Below are 24,834 nucleotides of genomic sequence, written 5' to 3'. Positions count from 1 at the left end.
GAGTCCTAACAGACCGAGGGCGACCACTTCTTGATCTGTCATCTACACTAGAGTCTTCATTGTATCGTTTGATGGTACAATAAACGAATCTTTTGGTTATATTCAAATTTTTCAGTATGTTAAAAATTTGAATTGGCGCGTACCCGCAACGATGCAACGCAATAACTGCCACACGGTCTTCTTTAAGCGTCCACTCCATATTTAAAAATGAGTAAAATTCTAAAAGTATATATTTTTATTTTCATGAACAATTCGAAATTCGAATTCAATAAACTTTTTTGTGGCCAGCATTCTAAAAGAAAAGTTTTTACTGTGTGACAATACTTATGACCTGACTAGTTATATAGATGTTTTTAATATATTGTAAAATTTAAACACAAAAATCACATTTTACATTATCAAGACCTGCTGAAAACTTCAGCAACTTATTCACGAAATTGCGGGTAGAGTGTCCACGTCATTTCATTGAGCACCTGATTAATGTTTGGACCCTACTCAGGAGGACGTCTGCCTTTCAACCTGGCATGTTAAATGACACGGACCGGATTGCCTAACTGCTCTTCTTTGAATACTATTTTTTTGGAGATATATCTCAAACGAACCCAAAATGAAATATGTAAAAAACTTTAACTTGCTTCATTTAAAATTAAACATTACCAATTCTGGACATTTGTACTAATATTATAATGAGGAAAGATTTTTTTGTTTGTTTGTATTAAATAGGCTCCGAAACTACTGAACCGACTTGAAAAATTCTTTCTCTGATTGGAAGCTACACAATTCCCGAGTGACACAGGCTATAATCTTCTTTGAAAAAAATTAGGGATCCTTAATAAAACTCCAATAATGTAACCCAAGGTGTAAAAAAAATACCTAAAATATTATTTACATCCCGTGCCCTGCGAAAACTATTGATGATAGAATAAAATAATGTACTACGACTTTGTAGAACACATTATTGTTTACAAAAAGTGTCACGACAGCATATGTCTAACTATTATAGTTATGCCGTAATAAATGTTCTTTTATTTAAAAAAATAAAGCAACGTCAAATATCGTTGAAATTTTTGTTAAAGACCCGAGCAGAGCCGGAGCGGGTCGCTTGTACAATATAAAGGTACAAAAGCTACTTAATTCTCATTTTAAGTATGAAGCCACCTGTACCACACATTATTATAAAGCTGTACTTTGTGATAGACTACCTGAATGCGTTTAAGAATGATTACGATGTACCACTATATTACATTGAAATTGTAGACCTAAGTTATTTAAATAAGAATTAGTTGTCGATAATGTTTATTTTTAATCTACATAATTGAGCGATAGAGTTTATGGTGTATGTTTGCATATATCAGAGGAAGAATAAATAAGCATATGTATGATGCAAGATAAGTTAGTTGGCTTATTTGCAATCCCTCTCAGGAAACCGGCCTTATATTATAATAAACATTTATAACACCAGTAAAAAAGTTACCTAGTGTTAATATTTTCTTTGAAATCAGGAAAAGTCTCAATTCGAAATTCTTAAGGGTGAATATCATCCCGGAGATAATGGAACAGCTTATAAAATTTTACTGCACTCTATAACGAACATATCCCAATTGATAAAATTAAACACTGTTTTAATAATGTGGTAAAATTCAACACAACACATAATTTCGCAATTACATTTTTTTAAGCTATTGCATAGATTTAATCGTGGGCCTTGAGCGTGGCTTGAGAGCGGAATCATGAAATTCCGTAACGAAAAAAACCTTCCACCCCTCACTACGCCTACTATGTAGCTCGCGTTTGAACGCGAGCTACATAGTAGGCGTAGTGACACATTCACACGTTGCGCTTGTGTAGTGTTCAAAGTAAGAAGTCTAAACACCGACTTATGTACTATCAAAATATGTGATATAATTTCGTGGGTAACACAATGATAGCGCGATTCATTTTCATTCATTTTCTATCGCTTATCGAAGAATTTTATTACTACTCCTACTACTCATTCAGTGATTGGAGTAGCATTAAAAATAAACTAGCTAAACCGTTGATTCTGGGCGAATGAGAGTTAGAACTAGCATCCAAAGGCGTGTCTCTATCTCATGTAGCGCCCTCTAGTGAGTGCGCGGTCAAAATGGAATACTCACAATGTAGCAGATTCATTGAAAGTTAGCCCACTGAGTTTCTCGCCCGATCTTATTTTATTGTTGTTTTAATATTAAATTATTATCGTCGATTTATAATTGCATAAGTTGATAAAAAATGCTATGCAATAGCTTTACCGCGGCAGTCTCCGAGTGCCACACGTCTTTTTAATTCCATAAATATAGCAAAGGAAACTCAATAGCATCTAATTTAGTCATCTCAGTGTAAGTAGCCTACAAAACTGGATCGCATCGTTGCAACTGAACACAAAGTTGTCTATAAATTAACCACGAACTCGAATACGCTGAATATTGTCGTTTAGCTCAAGGAAACAAAGTTCATCTTAGCTTGAAGAAAATTCTTGTCGACGACATTAAGACTGATGCTGCTATTTTGTATATCCTAAGGTCGTAACAGCTAATGTTATATGTAACTGTATAACGCAGTAACTGCTCGTTGTATGTAATTTTTTTTGTTTTTTATTTTTATAATGATTTTATAAATGCACAATTATATCTAAAAAACTAGCGACCCGCCCTCGCTTCGCTTCGGAAACATTAAAACACACATGAAAACAAAAAAACAAAAAAAAAAAGTAGCCTATGTTCATCAGGGACAATGTCGGCTTCTAATGGAAAAATAATTTTTCAAATCGGTCCAGTAGTTTCGGAGCCTATTCGAAACAAACAAACAAATAAATCTTTCCTCTTTATAATATTAGTATAGATTATATAGTATAGAAGTAAGAAGTATAGATTACTTTATTCTTTCATCAATAGTTTTCGCAGGGCACGCGATGTAAAGAATATTTTAGGTGATTTTTTTACACCTTGGGTTACATTATTGGAGTTTTAGTAAGGATCCCTAACTTTTTTCAAAAAATATTATTATCTATGTCACTCGGAAATACTGTAGCTCCTAAACAGTGAAAGAATTTTTCAAATCGGTTCAGTAGTTTGGAAGCCTATTCGAAACAAACAAACAAACAAATCTTTCCTCTTAATAATATTAGTATAGAAGTATAGATTACTTTATTCTTTCATCAATAGTTTTTGCAGGGCACGCGATGTAAAGAATATTTTAGGTGATTTTTTTACACCTTGGGTTACATTATTGGAGTTTTAGTAAGGATCCCTAACTTTTTTCAAAAAATATTATAGCCTATGTCACTCGGAAATACTGTAGCTCCTAAACAGCGAAAGAATTTTTCAAATCGGTTCAGTAGTTTGGAAGCCTATTCGAAACAAACAAACAAACAAATCTTTCCTCTTTATAATATTAGTATAGATGGTTTATAAATGGCTTAAGGCTGATTTACAAGAGTAGGTACGTCTATACTAATATATAAATCTACAGTGGTTTTTACGGATGTTCCGTTATAAGTACTGAACCATGCATCCGATTGACTTAAAATTTGGTATCCATTTAGAAAATACATGTACTTAATGGATAGGCTAATATTTATATGAGTGTTGGACTCCGTAATAATAATGACAATAAATAATAATGTTAATTTTAAATGCGCAGCGAAGCGGGCGAGTACGGCTGGTCTTTTGATGCGTACGAAGAGATGTATGTGATTATGTTATCCGAGAGCAATTTGTCAGATTATCAGCTTCAACTATTCACTCGCTGATTTTACTCTTCATCATTGGATTTTTATTAAAGAAGAAATCCGTTGATTCGGAACCTGAATACCAAAAGTCGTAGTATTTACCCAGAACATTACAAATACTAATTCTGAAGTCAGCTGTGCTAGTAGCTTCAACCTTAACCTTGCTTATTAATTGGCCGTATCACAGTATGTATTATCAATATTTTACATTGTAATTTTTTGTGAACCCTAATAATCTAAAAAGAAATCGTTAACTACACACGAATTCAGACAAAACATAAGATAGAAAGAATCTTAGTTGATCATAGACTGATAAATTCTAAATAAAATCATTACAGGTACATCCCTATAGTCTGCCATTAAGAATCTTCTGTCTGCATTGTGTTACAAAAAATCCATTAAAAATCCGGAAATATACAATTTAATTCTCGTTTCAACACATACAAACACTCCAAACATTCGTTCTCGTACGTGAACGAAGCGATAGTTAGCAAAGCATTGGATGAAACAATTTCACTGGCGCGACCGTTAGGCGAGAGGCCAAAATGTCCGTGTCTGGATTAGTCCTGTGTAATAAGTGGGACTTTCCACGTTACAGTGAACGTTATCAAAATTTGATGCCGTAATTTTGAAATACGTAATTGTGGAGATCTGTTTTGTAATTTAATTTTAAATCCCTATTATTGTAAAACTGAAAAACATGCATGAAAAAGACCATTGAAAAGTCTAATAAAGATCACCAAAAAAAACAAGATCTAACTCCACTGTAACTACAGTAGCTGCCGCTTTCGAAGGTTGAGCCTTAAAAGAATCGGATTAGTTAACTTTTAACAAGTTACTTTAGCTAATCTTAGGGGCCGCACGTGGTCGAAACCCGATAACAAGTTTTAAAAGAAAGATTTCAGATTTGAGTTTATTTATAGGTACTTTGGATATCGTGTCGTATTTTAGACATTAATTAAATTGTATTGTGCTTAAGAAACAAGAAAAGTAAAAGTTATATTACGAAAACCTGTTTTGTATACTGTCTGTTTTGCCCATTACCACCTTTACATGTACATCATGTATTTGCCTTCTTGTGGAAGGTTTATCGAGGAATCCGCTGTTTTTTTTTTAATGCTTAGATGGGTGGACGAGCTCACAGCCCACCTGGTGTTAAGTGGTTACTGGAGCCCATAGACATCGACAACGTAAATGCGCCACCCACCTTGAGATATAAGCTCTAAGGTCACAAGTATACAGCGGCTGCCCCACTCTTCAAACCGAAACGAATCACTGCTTCACGGCAGAAATAGACACGGCGGTGGTACCTACCCGCGCGGACTCACAAGAGGTCCTACCACCAGCTCACAGTCCTGGTGTTAAGTGGTTACTGGAGTCCATAGACATCCACAACGTAATAGGTAATGCTATTTTAGGTTGATGATGCCACACAACCTATTTATATTCAACAATTCCTTGCTGACAATTTCAATTTTTACCCAGTCAAAGCGGCCTGCAGTTTTTAGCAGCAACACAAATCAATAATTTTATCGAAATCCTGCAGTCTATAGGTTAGGCTCCAGTAACCACATAACACCAGGTGGGCGGTGAGCTCGTCCACCTATCTAAGCAATAAAAAAAACAGTAATTACCATTGTATTAATTACTTATATGTTAGATGTCTACCAAATCCAATGAAATTGTAAAATTCAGCTATAACTTTTGTATACGATATCATTAAATTTGTCGTCCGCACACTTTGAACAGAACAAAGGTTTTATTAACTGAACTAGCTGAGTCTCGCGATGCTACCCGCGCTTATTGTCGTACCGCGGGTGACGCCGCGGTGTGAAGCTAATCTACAAAAAGTAGGCAAAGTTACTTTGGTTTTGGGGCTTACGACAAAGGGAAGATCCTCCACCGAGCGGGTGATATTTGCTCGGTAGACCGACGGTCCAGATGTTGTTGTTCGGAACTTGTATATATGCAAGCTTATCTTGAAAATGTCGTAAGCGAGATTCAGGCATCTGTCAATTATCTTGCGTTGTATGATGGCTACCCGCCACATCACTCCCCTCCGAGGCCGGAGGTCATGTCATTTTTAGTTATCGTTGTCCGTGCTGAGATTAGCTTGCAAGTGCCAGTGCTGCTCGAAGTTTGCGGTGAGTCGAAACTGAGCTTGAATGCTGCGTGATTGTCGCCAGTGCTGCTCGAAGTCTGCGGTGAGTCGAGACTGAGCTTAAATGCTGCGCGATGAGGCAGTGTAGGTGCGTGCCGTAGGGCCAGGAAGCGCGGTGAGTCGGCTGCGATGGTCCTGTTGAGGCTACGATGCTGGCTTGCTGTGGGACGACTGTCAATGACGTGCTTTTATCAGCGAGAATGCGGGGATTGTGGTAGCCGAAGTTTTTGATGCGCTGATGATGAATCAGAAGGTTGCGTGTTCACATCACGTCGGGGTCACCACTTTGGGGCTTATATATATGCAAGCTTATCTTGAAAATGTCGTAAGCGAGATTCAGGCATCTGTCAATTATCTTGCGTTGTATGATGGCTACCCGCCACAGTTACTCCTTATATCATCAGCTACCTATCCGTGAAAGTCTCGTCAAAATCGGTACAGTCGTTCCAGAGATTAGCCGGAACCAACAGACAGACAGATAGAAAGACAGACAGACAGACAAAAATTGTAAAAAATGTTATTTTGGTGTATTTACCGTATATATATTCATATGCATGTAGTAAAGAGCGGTTATTTCAATATTACAAACAGACACTCTAATTTTATTTGTATGTATAGATGTATAGATAAGCTGATATCACTCAGCTTAGTCGTCCGTGACCACGAAAAGTGTAAAGTATTGAAAATGTCGAAAGTAAAAAAATGTCAGTAAAAAAGCTGAGATTAAACTGTAAAAGTAATTTTAATTACTACGGTTATTTCTCAATTTAACAACATCGAAACGTATTCCGTAACATTATTAAATTTCTGTCGAATAAAATCTGCATGCAGCAAACAGATAAAGTTCCAACAAAAGGTTCCCGGAAAAAGATCGCGGCTCTTTGTTTGTTTCTCCTTGTTTTCTCATAGAAAATGAACTATAAATGTCCAATGTACATTCCTTCACAAGGAATATGAAGGATGATTGCTTGTACTATGTTTAAATATTTTCAATTTCAATTAAATACGTTCAGTGTGCGTTGCTTTCTGTGTAATTTTATTATGAGTTTCTCTATCGACTTTAGATAGAACTCATTGTCCATATTATGTAAAGCGTATATCACAGCTAAACAGATCTTATATTGTAAGTATATGTTCATTGTGTACATTTATATTTAAGTAATATTATGTTTTGTTAGATCTATCTGAAATCTTATTAATAATAGTACACCGCAAGATACCTGCCTTATCTTTTTTAGAATTCCCTAGATGCAAACGATTATCTAAAAGAAATCGCTTTGAGCGATAAGACCGCCTACTGTACAAAGTACACCTGCCTGTTGAGCGATTTTCAATGTTAATTACGTTTTGATATGCAAGTGCTTACACTCGCTCGGTCTATCTAAACATGAAAAAAGTTATGATTGCACGACTACCAACATAACGCTTTGAGTGAGTGAATTTATTTTCACATATTTTGCAGAAATTACTAAAGGATTTTTGAAAAAAAAAAGTACCGTTATAAAAAACTTTAACATAAAAAAATTATTGCTAAATGAACAATAAAATAATTTTAAATGCTCATTTATAAAATAAATGTCATTAACTTATTAAAAACGTTATATACGCGCGCGCTAAGACACGTCCGTACAGACCGATACCTGATACCTATACGAGTAATCAAAATACGAAATAGTCGATATCCCGACGCTCCACACTTTGCAATAATAGAGAGTCGATATATCGACGGTTCATGCTCTAAGGGTTGAATTCTATAATTATGTTGCTCGGTTGATTTACACATTAATTCAAACACGTAAATCGACTGGTGTTAATATTGTATACGACGATATGAAGTATTTGGTAGTGTAGTTAAACCTCAACTGTTCACACGATGATACAATCTTGTAATATCGTAACAGCGATATTTAAGGAGACATTACGAAGAAACCTTCGCCCTTCGATTATATTCGATTGGCAAAACTCGTAACATTTGATTACAAGAGTCGTAAATATTGGTTTCCGATTTACTCGCCTGATTGTACTAGACAAACTATTTATGTAAACCACTCCTAAAACAACCATCGGCAAACTCACGAATACGACAATTAATTGCGGAATAAAAACAAAAAAGGTATGATATATCGCACCTTTAGAATTTAAGTGGCTGAGCTAAAAAATTTAAGAAAATGAGTTTTATACTTCGAACGTCCTATGAGCATGTATTCTATCTGTTAATTAAAATTAAACAGTCTCTTTAAGTCCAGAAAAGGACAAACGTACTCTTTCCGTCTCGTTTAATCAAGCGCATACATTAAAGTATTTAAAATCGAATACCTAACTTAAAAATTACAAATAGTCAATTACATTTTTGGAGCTACCAAAATAATTTAAATATTGTATTAAGCCACTTCAATACTAAAAGTACGATATATTAAAAGAAAAAGCTTACTTGAAAAATCTATGCATCTCCGTTAAGATATCAAACGATTTAATTCGACCAGCGCTACTCCTGGCTTTACGGCCTATAAAAGTGAGATTACAATCGTAAAGACGAGAAAAGATTGACTGCATTTCGATCGGATTTTGTATTCAACCAACGTTCAGGTCCGAAATATACATTAGGTCAATTGATGTAACAAAATAGGGGCACTCGCATTAGCATTGCTTCTGTTTGGTCAAATTACAATGTGTTGTCTAAGCACAAGTTTAGGAAATTTTACTGGTGGTAGGACCTCTTGTCAATTTACTGGTGGTAGGACCTCTTAAAATCCCGATTCTGCAGGATAGCCGTCGGAGCACCATGGTTCCAGAGGAACGTGGACCTCCACGATGACCTGGAGCTCGACCCCGTCAGTAAGTATCTACAGTCGGCATCGCTGCGCCACTTTGAGAAGGCGGCACGACATGAGAACCCTCTCATCGTAGCCGCTGGAAATTACATACCCGATCCTGTAGACCGATTGGTAAACCGTCGACGTCGCCCAAAGCACATCATCACGGATCCTCCTGATCCTTTAACGGTGCTTTTAGGCAATACAAGCACCGGTCACCGTCCTCGTCGAACCCGTCGCTTGCGACGAAGGGCTCGACGAGCGAATTAACCCACAGACACAGCCCACTGAGTTTCTCGCCGGATCTTCTCAGTGGGTCGCGCTTCCGATCCGGTGGTAGATTCTGCGAAGCACTGCTCTTGCTAGGGCGGTGTTAGCAATTCTCCGGTTTGAGCCCCGCGAGCTCACCTACACAAGCTAGGGTACGTTGAAATAGCCTCTCAAGGCTATCAGCATAGGTAGGAAAAAAAAAAAAAAAAGTCCGCGCGGGTAGGTACCACCGCCCTGCCTATTTCTGCCGTGAAGCAGTAATGCGTTTCGGTTTGAAGGGTGGGGCAGCCGTTGCCTTAGAACTTATATCTCAAGGTGGGTGGCGCGTTTACGTTGTAGATGTCCATGGGCTCCAGTAACCACTTAACACCAGGTGGGCTGTGAGCTCGTCCACCCACATAAGCAATAGAAAAAAAATGCGATCTTTTTCGTTTTCAAACGTTTTCCGTTTACAAAGGGAAAGATATTTCAGTTCACCAATTGCTCAATCAATTACTTTTTTTAAAATTCGGTTCTGATAGAAGATCCGGCGAGAAACTCAGCGGACTGATGCTTAAGTAAGGTTGCAGGTAGGAGCTAATGTCTAATGCAAGAGTTATGGATCTGATGGATCCGTAAGGGCGTCGACGAAAAATTTATGTTGTTCAGAATTTCCAAGTATGAAAAAAATCCTGAAATTAATACGGATTTAGCTAGATTTTCTCTATCCGTTCATATTGCAAATACTCATGGGTAATTGTTTTAAAATATCTATGGGATACCTAATGTAGCAAACATTATTTGGTAGTTAGTTATATCTCGGTAGGCAGCGGCTTGGCTCTGCCCTTGGCATTGCTGAAGTCCATGGGCGACGGTAACCACTCACCATCAGGTGGGCCATATGCTCGTCTGCCTACAAAGGCAATAAAAAAAAAATTTGGCCTGGCCATAATTTTCCATCAAATCTTGTCAAAAATGCTATCATAGATAATACACATAAATTAATTATAGATAAGCAACTCAAGCACTCAACAAAAACGTTTACGGGTGTCGGCTACTAGATGGCTTCGCTTCGATTAGTTTCTCATTGCTTCTGTAGATGGCAGTAACAAATAGCCTATCCATTAATTTATTTTTAATGAAGAATTTTGTATATTTTCAGAAACCACGAATCATTAAAATTTAATCAATTTGCCTATAAAAAATAAAGATGTCGATAGTTTTTTTGTATGGAAACTATCGACATCTTGTAGCAGATGCCCCTAAACTTATATGTTTTTAAAGTTAAGGCATTTAATTATTGTGTAACTAAACACATCACAAAAGTCTTTATTTTTTATAGACAAATTGATTAAATTTTAATGATGATACAAAAAACTATTTGTCTTAAAGTATCCCTTTTTCAGGGCTCTGAGTGCTATAGTGCACTAAATACGGATGATAAATAACAAAAGGTACATTTGAAAAGTTATTTCTGTTCCTAATGCATCTCGTAACAAGTTTCAGGCGCACTCAGCTGCGCGAATAGCACACATTCAAAACTATTATAAACAGGTAAAGTTAAAGCTAACTTAAGGCAATCGTGTACCGCCGACAAGTTGGCACACATGCTCGTTACTAAAGCGAGACCGTCATTACGTTCGGGAAGTTGCATGAAATATAGCTTCAAGGGGGAAGTATCTGGGAGGCCGTGAGAACACAAGAACGTAAAGTTTGACTAACATACACAGCTACAATGTAATAACAATTTGTAATCTGACCTTTGATTATACTATATACATCTCTCTCTCTTCGATCGGTTCCTCACTGCTGAGGATCGTGACTCCGTCCGATTTCGTCAACCAACTGTCTCCATCGATCCCGCCCTGCAGCCCTATATACATATTAACATGTCAAACAAAAACTTTGTACCCCTTTTTACGAAAATTGCGCGGAAGGAGGAGTATGAAATTTGCCACACCTATAGAGAATATAAAGGAGTGCAGAATGCTAATTTTTTAAATTACGCATTATTAATACATCAGATCAATAAATAAACACATTACTCGCACCACCCTGTATATCACACACACAATCACACATTATATATATATAATCTTTGTTTATTATCAAACTTTTGTTATTGCTTAAAGTCTGTGGTCAAATTGAGAATAGATTAATATTGTTTGTCTCTAGTCTATAGTCTTGGCGAAATCTGTGAGTTTTAGAAGTACCTACATAAGTCTTTAACAATAGAATCTTAGTAATATTCAAACTAATAATTTCAATTAATTATAGTCGAATTTCGACTACTGCCGGACCACTAGTACTAATAATACGATATAATCCAAAAGTGACATTTCATTTTCATGCCAGAACTTTCAGTTCTACATATTTAGCATTACATTAAATCTAATCAATAAATAATTCGTAAATCACATATTCAAATCTGAAAATTAATTAAATTTACTTTAAATATTTTATTTTCTTATTAATAAAAATGCAATTTCATAGTTTTCATTTAAATGATTGTATAGTGAGCCAAAAAATAAATACATAAAATATTAAGACACTCTTAAACATAAAATTATCATATGGAATTAAATAATATGTTTTGCGAGATGTACGGCCGTGTGTAGCGAAAGGAGTGCCGATGTCCCGTCGCGATTACCTACTACCAACAACTTGATAAAGGCATTAAAATATTAAAGCGAAACACAACAAAGCTACAAAGACCTGCACACAGCAGTCAGCCTCAAGCAAGGCGAGGTCTTGCGAAATTGGTCCTTGTGCCGACGTGCTCAAAAGCTCTTTATACCGTACCTTGCTAATTAGAGGCAAAATTATTGACTTACTAATATTAAGGCTGCTTTCAGTTATGAAGGAAATAAAGACGCATTTTAACTGTTTGGACTGACTGTTTCCTTTTTAATTAAAATGTTAATTATTTAACATTGTTGTCGTAGTGTTATATTTTAAAGTGAAGTATGCTGATAAAGTAAGCTGATTCATATTAATAAAGTGTTTATTTATTTATTTCTTAGATGGTTAGACGAGCTCACAGCCCACCTGGTGTTAGTGTTTACTGGAGCCCATAGACATCTACACCGTAAATGCGCCACTCACCTTGAAATATAAATTGTAAGGTCTCATGTATAGTTACAATTGTGTATTAATAATTATATAGTATTATATTAATTGAGAATATTTAAAAGCATTTAAATAAATAAAAATCTTTAGGTTGTAGTTACTAGTAGTAACTAGTTTCCACTGTTTAAATACTTTCCTTGTTTTAAGTTTTAAATAAATCTTTAGCCGCTTACTTCAGTGTTCACTGTTCCAATCAAGATAATGTTTTCTGGTAAGCAAATTGAAAACAATAAGCACAACCTTTCAGCCTTTCTAAAAATACAAAAGAAACTACGTTAAAAAAATGGTCTCAAATAATTTCATACAACATTTTGCGCGGCCCTCCCCGTCTCTGTGTAATTCCACAATTTCTCCGCCCCAAGAATATAATAAACCCTGCAATTTGAACCCCTGTGTCCCCTTTGCTTGGATACCTCCCGAATTAGTTCACTTTAGGCAGCCAGCCAGATATTTTTCAAAAGGGAAACCCGAAAAATTAACGGAATTTAAGCAAGGTCTTCGTTTTTCCATAGATAAAACCGCAAGGCTAATAAAACGTTTTTGAGACGGGTTTATGATGTAAGTAGGTACCGATGTCGACCTATTTCTGCCGTGAAGCAGTAATGCGTTTCTGTTTCGGCAGCCGTTGTAACTATACTGAGACCTTAGAACTCATATCTCAAGGTGGGTGGCGGCATTTACGTTGTAGATGTCTATGGGCTCCAGTAACCACTTAACACGAGGTGGGCTGTGAGCTCGTCCAACCATCTAAGCAATAAATAAATAAAGTCTTTTATCGTTTCGCCCATAGAAGGGTTAAACAGAAAACAAAAAACCATTACCAGAAAAAACTCCGCTTCAGGTTTGAATTATTAGAGAGCCATTATAAGCAGACGAGTGGCTACGTGGTCGCTCATGGTATCAACAACGTCAGAGGTATAGCCAGGCTGCCAACTTAAAAGTATTCTCCGCAAACTTCGCTTGAAGAAAGACATGACACGACGCTCAGGAAACACCGAGAAAGGTGATCCGTTCCACCTTTGGCGGTACATGGCAAAAATATCTTTGATAGTCACTATGGATGAGCTCTGCCGCGATGGCGGGCGGTGCGATGGCAAACACGTAATGACGGCATCCCAAACAATTCCTCAGAGCACTCCCCGGTGAACATGGGGTAACAAACACGTAGGACCGAAGCTCCTTCGTAGACCCGAAGGCTCCAAACGATATTTAAACTTAACGCGACTTAATTAATTTTCTTAGCTACGCCCATCAATCTTGTCTATCCGAGCAGATGCAATGTGGCGGATTATTAGCACACTAAATTTTAAATTACATATATTTTTATTGAACGTTATTATTACTACAAGTTTATCGTTTTACTTTACTGGTGGTAGGACCTCTTATGAGTCCGCACGGGTAGGTACCACCACCCCTATTTCTCCCGTGAAGCAGTAATGCGTTTCGGTTTGAAGGGTGGGGCAACCGTTGTAACTATACTTGAGACCTTAGAACTTATATCTCAAGGTGGGAGGCGCATTTACGTTCTAGATGTCTATGGGCTCCAGTAACCACTTAACACCAGGTGGGCTGTGAGCTCGTCCACCCATATAAGCAAACTTGCTTAAATAACGCAGTACGTTCAAGTGTCCATGTATCTTAGACTGAAACATTGCGGTCCTCGTCAGCTGTTTAATTAAGAATCGGCCGCAGTCATCTAAAAACACGAGGCAAAGGCCGAATACAAATCATCTCATTATGTAAATAGCTCCGCGGATCACGACATTTATTATAGTTCAACTAATTTTCGAAAGCGGAGTAGCTTAGATCCTTGATATTAGTTGAGTTATGTCGTTGAATACACGAACGTTTTTTTTTTATGTAGTAAGTTTACTTTTAGCATTTATGATAATACATTTTGCGGCACCGGAATTCAAGAAAAAACGTACATATTTTTATTCACAGTTTCTTTTTAAGCAAAGGAAGTCAAACACCATTCTACATCTAGATATTTTGAGTTAATTAATACGCTTTTATTAGCTTCAGACGTAGGTATGTAACGGAATCTTTGAACATGATTTTGACCCCATTCAAAACGTCGGATTAACTCGAAATTTGGTATGCTTATTATGGATCGATGACAATTTAAAATATAAAAAAAAATTGAAAAAATTTAAATTTAACTAAAAAAATGAAAAATAAATAGTATGTAGTTTAAAAAAACTAACAAAATACGATTTTATAGAAAATCCAACTAAAAAATATAAAATAAATTTGTATTAAAAATAGTGTAAGAAAAAATATTTTACTGTAAAAAAAAGTGTGGGGTGCTTTTCAGGATATAATATAATATATAAAATCATTTTTTATAAAAAAAAATTATGAAAGCGTATTTTGTTAGTTTTTTTAAACTATTTTTTTATTATTCACAGTTTCTTTTTAAACAAACGAAGTCAAACACCATTCTACTCTACTACTACGGGTCACACTTCAAGATATTTTGAGTTAATTTTATAAACTGCGTTCGAACTGAAAAATAATATCCACTTCTTTCAATCGATTAAATTTGTAGCTATTTTAACGGAAACAACACGGACAATATTAACGAACAGCTATTGATTTAACAGTTTTGATAGACAAACAAACCTGTACACCGTGCAGGAGAGCGATCGTATTTGATTTTTATATGCATGAGGACAGTCGAAGAGAAAAGTTTCTACACTTTTTACGTACTGTTATAAGACCCTCTGATTCCTAGCTTTGCTTCCATAATCACCTTTCCCGAATAGCATCAGCACTTACGATCCTTTATTAGAGAACAATCCCATTCCTATCCAGTCAGTCCTATTCCTAATTCCACACGGCACGATTGCGGTCATTGTTATCGTCAATCTTTGTATGTCTATTTCATATTAAAATCCTTTTTAAAAAGATATTTTCTCATTTCCGTATGATGAAAATTTGAAAAAAAAGTATCTATAAATATTTTAATAACCTGTACTCAAACGGGTTCTCTAAAATAATAATAATAATAAATAAATACAATCAATTTGGGTACAATCCTTGTTCCAAGCCATGATTGAGTTTCGCTAGAAACAATCACGAAAGAATTTGCTTTTAAAGAGTGTTTGTATTTTTTTACAAAAACAGCCACCTTGCAGTCTATTTCAGCATTGCTAGTTTATAAGAACGTATATTTATATCTCTTAAATAATTTTCAGAGCACTGCAAATTCACCTACTTTTAAATATAAGGCTTCTGTGATGGACAGTACGTCCTGCAGCTCACTACTCATATTGAGTTTCATGGTTGACCAATTAGCTAACGTCAGAGCTGTTTGTTTGGGATACTTCGGAACGTATGGTTCAGATGCCCCGAATTAATGCTACTGATATTCTGTTGTATATAATAACGTCTGTTGAGATCTTAATTTTTTATTTTGTTTCAGATTCAGCCGAGGATTTCATTTTAATGTGAGTTATCATTTTTATAATTTCTTTTTTCCGAGCTCGCAGGACCGGGAACAGAGGATAGATATCTCATCTCAATATTAGCTAGCTAGCTGTCCCATCCTTCTAGGATAGTGATGCTTACCCGTGTGTGCCTACCGGCAGTAAATTTCAGCGGAAATTAGGGTGCGGGGTCAGGAGAATTTCAAAAGCAGTCCATACTTTTGGTGTAGGATCTCCTAACTTGATGTTTTTTGGAATTTTTAAAGAAGAAGTAGAAGTAGTAGAAATAGAGTAGTAGAAGTAAAAGAAGTAAGAAATAGATTAAACTTCGCTTTACAATATTATAAACAAAATGGGTCAATATTGAATAATTTAAATTTGAATATCCCGGATTTTAGTTGGTTGTTTGGTATTTCAAATATTCAAACTTATCTCAGAATTCAGACTAGTAAATTTAAAAACAAAACAAATATAAAGCATGCAAAGAATTTCCGCGGGAGAATTTACAGAAGCTGTATTTTATGAAAATGTTTAAAAATGCTTTAAATTAAAATCTCATTACCGGCCTGAGAACGAGTCGAATGAAAAGTCTAGACGTTGTAGAAATTTAAAATCAAGATTTTTCCTTTCCATTTCTCTGAATACCGCGAAACTTACTTCAAGTGGAAACAATGCTCTGTTTGAGATCCATGCTCAGTTATTGCTTGTATGAAGCTCAGCTTTGTATGAAGATACGGGCCTCCTGATTGTGAGTGTTCACTGTCGCTCGTGGACATCAGCAACGCCAGAAGCACAACCAGGCCACTACCTATCGCCTAATTTATTCCTAATTTATATATAACTAGCTGACCCGGCAGACTTCGTAGTACCTCAATCGATAAATAAAAGACCTAAGCTTGTGTATAAAATAAACTTAAAACAAACAAAAGAAATCCGTCGAAAGGGGGATACATCAAAGGAAAAACAATATTGTTATTTTTATTTAATTCCGAGCGTTTTCATATTGATCCACCTTTTAAACCTTCTCTGGACTTTCAGAAATAATTCAAGACCAAAATTAGCCAAATCGGTTCAGCCGTTCTCGAGTTTTAGCGAGACTAACGAACGGCAGTTCATTTTTATATATGTATATAGATAATTTTATCATTAAAAACTTACATTCGGTGTGCCGTACTTAAAATAGATCTGTTATTCAACTGATATTTTCTGTATCTTTTCTGACTGTAACATTGCCATTGCAAATGGGATAGCCTTTCAAGTGCTTTCAATCTTAAGGATCAATAAAATAAGAAACGCGTGGGCCAAAAAAGTATTTTGAAGCCAAAGTTAATCAAACCACGCATACATCTCCGAGAAACCGTACAATTCCCCCTTGAAAGCGACGCGATGAAAATAATTTAATCAAACCGTAATGGCCATCATTTGGTTCCAATTACATGCAAATACAGTCCCTTTATCAACAGCTATGACATCTTGTCATCTTGTTACTGTAATAAGGACGTGACCATAACTTTTATGAAAGAATAAGGGCTTGGTATATGATCTAATATATCATTAGGAGATTCAAGGATGTCGAGAATTACGGGAATAATATATACATAGGTACATGGTGTTGTTTTTGTAAAAGGTGTTAATGTGAATATAAGTTGACTGTGACGTGTTAATTTTATACGTACGGATTTATTTATTTTTTAGATACTAAAAAAACCCAAACGAAATCATCTATGTACGTCGGCCAGAGGATCTGAATTTAGAAAAAAATACGTTAATATTCTCCAGAGCACATAATATACATATTGTGTTCTAAAAAAATCGTAAAACTTCAAAATTTCATCATCGCGTTTTTCGAATGATTAGTAACCCGAATGATTATATCTCCGTTGTCCATAACACAAGAAATAATAAGCTTGAGACCATGCGATGTAAAACTTGAATGAAAAAACTTAAATCTAGGATAGTTGACATAAAAATGCCTATTCTATCAGCCCACAGACGTCCATTGCTGGACATGGGTCTCCCTCAAAATGCCCACACAAAGTAACTTCTATTCGTTGCGTAAGTTCTCGGCACATGAAGACAAATCACTCGAGAGGTCCATCAAACGAATAGATGCGGGATCACATGGCCTAATTGCAGGAAATGTTAATAATTGACTAAAGACCCCAAGATTAGTTAAACCATTGCACACAGAGTCTTAAAAACATCTACATTAATAGGAACAAAAACATCCGCTCAGTCTCTCTAAGTGTAGGATCATCTTTCACGTTCGCTTCAATTAAGTAACACTATAAATTACGTCACTTTGTTAGTCATATTAACATGATAGTACAACGAATTTTGCGGAACTACGATTTTATGGATGTGGCTTCTAAAAGCAGCACCAGAAGATCTTTCATGATTAATAATATGATACGACGATCCAGTTCCGTTCTCTTAGAAGTATCATTTGCTATTAATTGGTAAGAATTGTGTCCTTCCTTTATCTTCCTAAGAAATTCTCATTCTACTAAACTTGCAACATGGTACAGTGGTAATAAAGACATGTTGAAAAGACACCGATTACCTTAGTGGCCACACATTTTGTTCTAAACTTTCAATTATTTACACTTTATATTTCGTTATAGTTGGCCACAATCACTTTGATTTGTTTTAGTGATGGTCAGGTGTATCAACACTAAAAACATAATACCTTAAAAAATCTTAGCTGCGGCTACACTGGTCTCTGGTTTTATTATCATAAAAATATAACCACGTTGCTCCTTGCTTGATAATAATGTTTAAATTGTTTATCCCGAGACTAATGTACACACATGTACTTAGTCTGGCCATAAATTCTGTTAAAATAAAAAATAAAAAAAAATCTATTGCAAATAACATTTATTACTTTTACAGTGTGTTAGTTTAATACATAAATATAAAACAATTTAAAGTATAAAAAGCTTATTCGAAGTGGTCTTCATTGGCTGCAGTACAGTCCTTTAAACGTTGAGGCCAGTTATCAATAGAAGCACGCACTCTTTCCATGGGAAAATTTTTCACTGCCAATCGTACGGATTGTTTTAGGGACTCCAAATTGTCATGGCGTTTAGAGCAAGCCGTACTCTCTAAAACTGACCATAATTCATAATCCAGCGGATTAAGATCGGGACTAGACGACGGCCAGTCTTCAACTCTTATGAAGTCCGAAACGTTCGTTTTCAACCAAGACTGCGTAGACCGAGCTTTATGACCTGGCGCCGAGTCTTGCTGGAAGGACCATTCTTGATTATTGAACATGGTGTTGTTAAGGGGCTTCACTACCTTTTCAAGAATGGTATCTTGATACACTTGTGCCGATGTTTTGGTACCTTTTTCACCAAAGAATGGCTCAGTCACTCCTTCATAGCTAATACCCCACCAAACCATCACTGAAGTCGGATAGTGGCCACGTTGCACTCTGTCGACTAATTGGGAAGCTCCTTTAGAGCTTTGAGCATAAATACGGTCATTTTGTTTGTTAAAATGTTGCTCAGTTGTAAAAAATTTCTCATCCGTAAACAAATATTTTCTATGACCTCCCTTTGCGTACCGCTTCAGTAGTTGTTTCGATTTTACCACCCTATTCTCTTTTAAATTATCAGTTAAGAAATGACCAGTACGTCTCTTATAGGCTGCGACTCCTAAGTCACCTTTTAAAATACGCGACATGGTTCTAGGTGCTATCTTCATCTCCCGAGATAAAATATTTTGCTTTCGGACAGGATTTCTTCGAATTGTTTCCCTTACTGCTTTGACCACCTTTTTCGTACGAACACTACGTGGACGGCCAGATCTTTTTCTGTCACAAACAGAGGAGGCCTCATTGCACCTATTAATAGCCCGGTACACAAACATTTTACTAATACCAAGCGTATGGAGAGTTTTAAAAATTGCATTTGGCTCCATACCTACTTTGTGTAATGCAATCACAGCGATTCGGTTCTCTTTATCACCCCACTCCATTTTAATATCGCAAAATATTGTACAATGTATTGGCGCCAAAATGAGAACACTCAATGAGCAATCATATAAAAATTACAGATTCCAAATTCAAATGTAATATTTTGTTTATTTTTAATTGTAACAGTATTTATGGCCAGACTAAGTATATAATACGAAAAACCAAAACAATAAGGGCGCTAAATCTTTTGTTAATATTTAAAATATTCTAATAATACCTACACGAGAAACGTCCAAATTCTTTCGCGAACAATAACAAATGATCTAACCCACCATTCGTTAGTGACCGCTTTCGCTCATTAAACTAAGTCCGCGGTCTGCGGAAGCTCTAAAAACCTCTGACATATGAGATTTGCGAACTCGTATTGGTTTAAAACGAACAATGTAGGGTTGAATGTGGAAATGCTGGCGGGCGTTATGATCTGTGTAGCTTGTTTACTTTTATCTCATGTTTTAGTGAATAATATATTTCATAATATGTTTCTTTATTTGCGACTGACTCGGCGGTGCAATTGTTAGAGCTTTGATTCGTGTTATGAACAGGTTTGATTGTTCTTTGTCTGGGTGTTTATTATTTATCTATATCTGTATATATAAATATGTATGTCAGTTTCTGGTACTCATAATACAAGGAATCCTAATTTGGGGCCGGATGATCGTGCGTGGTTTGTTCCCAGTTAATTATTTATTTATTTACTTATTCATTAACATTCTTATTCGAATATGCTGAAATAGTAGATATATATTATTTCATTGTCACACTATTTCATAAAATACCTTTAGATTTCTATTCTTCTAACAAATACTACGATTTACTGACTACTTGTGTAATAATAATGATAATATAATTTAAATAATAATAGTATAATGAAATTTTAAAACAATCCGTATAAAATGAAGACACAGCAGTAGTATGCAAATTTTAAGATGTTATGTTATCAATGTTAAATAATTTAAGTAACAAACGTAGAAGTAAAACAGAACCATACATAAATCTTATGACAACATTATTCTCTTTCAGCGGCCCATAAAACATAATACAGCTATAATCATTAAATTCGTATAAATTTTACGTTGAAACTGTGTTACCGAGTGGTGTCGATATTAAATTCATGTATTCACCATACATTCGAGCTTAATGCCCTATAAAGTGATAACTTTAGCGTCTCCGAGTCGTTCGTAGCGTTCTGTAATGGAAAACACCACCCATTCGGGAGCGCAAAACCGTATCATCTGCATTCATACGCGGCCATATTGGGCATATAGCATAAAAACTACGGGATTTTCCCATTATACGTTAAAAATCTATATTTTTTGGAACGAAGTTCCTTATGGGACGATGCGGAGGGTTACCCTAACTGGAAAAAAAGTCCGTAACGTAAGATTTTTAGTAGTAATGCACACAGTGTACTACTTAACTTTGTAATAACGTAAAAAAAATAACATATTTTTTATTACATTATATTTTTTATAAATCATTGTGAACGAAATAAAGTTGATAACTTCGAAAAGTAGTTTTTTTTTATCAATAAAAAAATCATAATAAAAAATGTATACCAGAATAATTTTTTTTTTATACCTCGAATTGAACTTAAAATTAATCTTTTTATAAGGAACTTCGTTCCTATCCGGTGTCCCACGACACCACACATCATTTTTTTATTGCTTAGATGGGTGGACGAGGTGGTACCCACCAGTAAAATGATGGCACCAGAAGTAAGATGAAATGGTTGGTTACTGAAATCAAACCCATTATACTAATAACAGATTGCAACTATTACAATAGCACTAGAATTATAAATAAATCTATCGACTGAACTTAGTAACGCATTTCAAATTAGCATACTCATCTTCTATTTACTAAAAGCTATAAAAATAATACTATACGAGTACCATTCCATTTCCCGATACTTTACTAAGGTTCCAATAAATGTTTGTTGTATTCTTTTCATCCAATTGTTCCTGCGGTCAGACAAATGGCCTGTATTTTTCTTGGCTATGTTAATGGCACTGAAAACAACCGCATCAGTCACGGGGCTTGCATCCGACGAAGGAGAGTTTTATCTTTAAATTTTATTAAGTTTTTCAAACGTTTGCCCTATTTTCTAGCCGTATTTTTATTAACTTAGGAATTAAAGAGCCACTTGTAATTAGAGAATGTTGTGAGTCCGTATCAGAGTAATGCCATGAACACATTTGTTACTACTCCGAAGCAATGGATTATGTTTACGTAAGAAACGGTTTTACTGTTGCAAATCTAATCTACAGCCTCATTGATATCTAAAAATTTTTTGAAGCCATAAGTGAAAACATTTTCTGAGGATTGAAATTTGTTTAGTAATATTCACGCTTGTAAGCGATTTAGGTATGCTAAACTTATATATGTACTTTGCAATTAATTAAATTTTAATCTCAGCTCATATTGGGCAGCCTATTCACATTGTGATCTTTACGGGTTAACTTAACCCTTAACCCTAGATGGACCGTGAGATTTTCTTCTATCTGAACGTACAAACCATCCGAGGTGAAACAAACACTGAAATAAAATAAGGTTTGGTGCTCAAACCAAAATAACAATAGCTGTTTCGACGTATTTCTTTCTAAAAGCACACGGTTTATTTTAATTCCGAGACGCAAATCGTGTGCACCCGGTACCGTCTCGGAGCGGAGCACCCGGAATCGACCTTTTAAAAGCAAATCGTTCGGAACAAAGTCCTCGAACCAACATTTACATCTTGGGCTCAGCAAGCTGCTACGGCATTTTCTAAAGTATATATTCCGACACTTTTTTTTTTGCCACAGTTTTTACTTCCCCACGTTGGCAGTTGCCCATGCTATTGACTGTGTTGAAAAACTGCCAGTTGTCAATTTTCTTGAACAAGCGTCACGCTACATCACGTGTGCCACATTTGACTTTTTTAGTCAGAAAATTATTTAAGATTTAAAAAGTAAAAATATTCAATTTTTTGCTTTGCAATTAGTGCAGTGCGTTTCCAAATATCTTTCTTGCTACGTCCACCACGGCTTTGGAATGAGCTCCCTTCCACGGTGTTCCCTAGCTATGACGCGTCCTTCTTCTTTCTTTTTCAAATGAGGTTTGTGAAGAGAACTTAACGGTAGGCAGCGGACTGGCTGTTGTTACCCTGGCATTTCTGACGTCCATGGGCGACAGTAACCACTCATAATCAGGTGGTCTGGATGCTCGTCTGCTTACAGGTACAATAAAAAATAAGGCATATGTATGGGAACCAACAAGTTCTACAATGGTATTTTGTAGTATTGCCTCTCGAGTATTCAAATTTTTTTGTCCTGCCAAAAAGCTGTTCAAACTTTAGAAAAGTCTGTCGGTGTACGATCTCATGGGTACGGTGGATGATACAATACTGCCAACCCTAGCACTTTTTTTTATTGCTTAGATGGGCGGACGAGCTCACAGCCCTCCTGGTGTTAATTGGTTACAACGTAAATGCGCCACCCACCTTGAGATATGTTCTAAGGTCTCAGTATAGTTACAACGGCTGCCCCACCCTTCAAACCGAAACGCATTACTGCTTCACGACAGAAATAGTCAGGGTGGTGGTACCTACCCGTGCGGACTCATAAGGGGTCCTACCACCAGTATTATAGCTTAGAGACCATCTATTGTGCTGTGTGAGGTCGAGTTTTGAGGTGTAGGAGCAGCGTGGACAAGCGATTAACCAAGGTTGACCGGAGATTCCCGAGCTTCATCATCATTGTATCTAGTTCCTCACAGCACACATCCGCAGTAGTGCTGGTGCCATTTGGTAAGAAGCTGTGATGAATTATACCGGCACTAAACCACTAAACAGTGACTATGTCTTTGTTAGGGGTTAATTTTTGATTTGGGGCTTTATTTAGGTGCTGAACCAGGCTCTAACCAACATGATGACCTCTTATGATTATCAAAAAAAATCAATTTTTTATCGATTCAAAATCCCTTCATTTCTGTCTCTTAAATAACGCAACGCATACCTTAACGCGTTCGTCGCCCTGGGGATCGTTTGGTTCGTGCGGCACCCACTTATCAAATTTTTTACCTTGGACCAATTGGACGGAAAGTTGGCATCAAAACAATATTGTTGCTAACGTTGACAACGTTGGAAGCTTTGGATCATTTTTAGATCAAAATTTCCAACTCGGATGATCTATATGTAAATAAGCAAAGACTAAACAGCTAAGTACAATATTTGGTCACGTTTGTCAACCAAGTTTTTTTCTTTTTGTTGTTGAAAACAAAACAGCAAGTGTAAATAATCTTGAAGCGTCAGTGATAGTAATCGATAATTAATTTAACAAGTATTAGTCCAACGAATTACAAAAAATTAAAAATATTCCTAATTTATGTAGAAATTAATATTATGTTTTTAATACGCTTTTATTAGCTTCAGACGTATGTATGTTAGTATGTAACGGAATCTTTGAACATGATTTTGACCCCCTTCAAAACGTCGGATTAACTCGAAATTTGGCATACTTATTAAGGGCCGATGACAATTCAATATTTAAAAAAAAATTAAATAATTGAAATTCAACTAAAAAATTAAAAATATTATAATAGTTTAAAGAAAATTAAAAAATACGCTTTTATTGAAAATCCAACTAAAAAATAGAAAATGAAAAAAATTATTTTATTGTAAAAATATTGTTTCATTTTTTCTTACACTATTTTTTATTCAAAATTATGAAAATTTATTAGTTATTATGATTAGTTTTTTTTTTAAACTATTATTTATTGTATTATCATTGCCTTAGACAAGCTTACGGAGTACCTGGTTGTATCCACAGTGGCTTATGGACGTCTGTAATGCCCGGGACACAACCAAGCCACTGACAACTTGAGAATAAATTATCGTAGATACCTGATCTCTGTCATTGGCAAGCCGGCTTGATATCCAAGAGAAATGGCTGGTGATAATGGGACCATAACTAATATAGTGCGTGATGTGGCGTAATTGAAACTTGTCCCTGTGTGGAATACTGTGTTTAAAATGTATATTATATAGTCATTAGAGTTTTTATTTGTATGGGGGTGTGTGCATGATTTTTCAACAGAAATATACTAATATTAATGAACGTTTTCAAATTATTTTCATCATATTTCATATTTGCTCTAATATCCTGACCAATATTATAATAATAATAATAATAATAAAGCCCTTTATTTCCGAACTACAACCATGAAATTTAACATTTTTGTGTAATTTTTTTTTTTATTTTACGTTTTATTGTCACCTTGTCTTACGCCTCTGTTTATTGGAAAGGGGTCTCCTTTTGACTCTAATTTAATACTGCTTTTACTTTTTT

General features: G+C 35.7%; 1 protein-coding gene across 5 annotated transcripts in view; it reads left to right on the top strand.

Moving 5' to 3' along the window:
• Nucleotides 1-24,834, top strand: part of LOC114240479 (protocadherin-like wing polarity protein stan) — a 241,376-nt gene that overhangs the window by 103,764 nt on the left and 112,778 nt on the right. For all 5 annotated transcript variants that reach the window (XR_016325012.1, XR_016325011.1, XM_089736809.1 and 2 more), the window contains one exon: nt 15,528-15,552. The gene's annotated coding sequence lies outside the window, so the exon portion shown is untranslated. The remainder of the gene's footprint in view (nt 1-15,527; nt 15,553-24,834) is intronic.

This window comes from Bombyx mandarina, chromosome 22 (genome assembly GCF_030267445.1).
Source record: "Bombyx mandarina strain Sakado chromosome 22, ASM3026744v2".
NCBI classification, from domain to species: Eukaryota; Metazoa; Arthropoda; class Insecta; order Lepidoptera; family Bombycidae; genus Bombyx; species Bombyx mandarina.
Note: the sequence above shows the minus strand (reverse complement) of the source record. Positions and strands in the feature narration are given on the sequence as shown.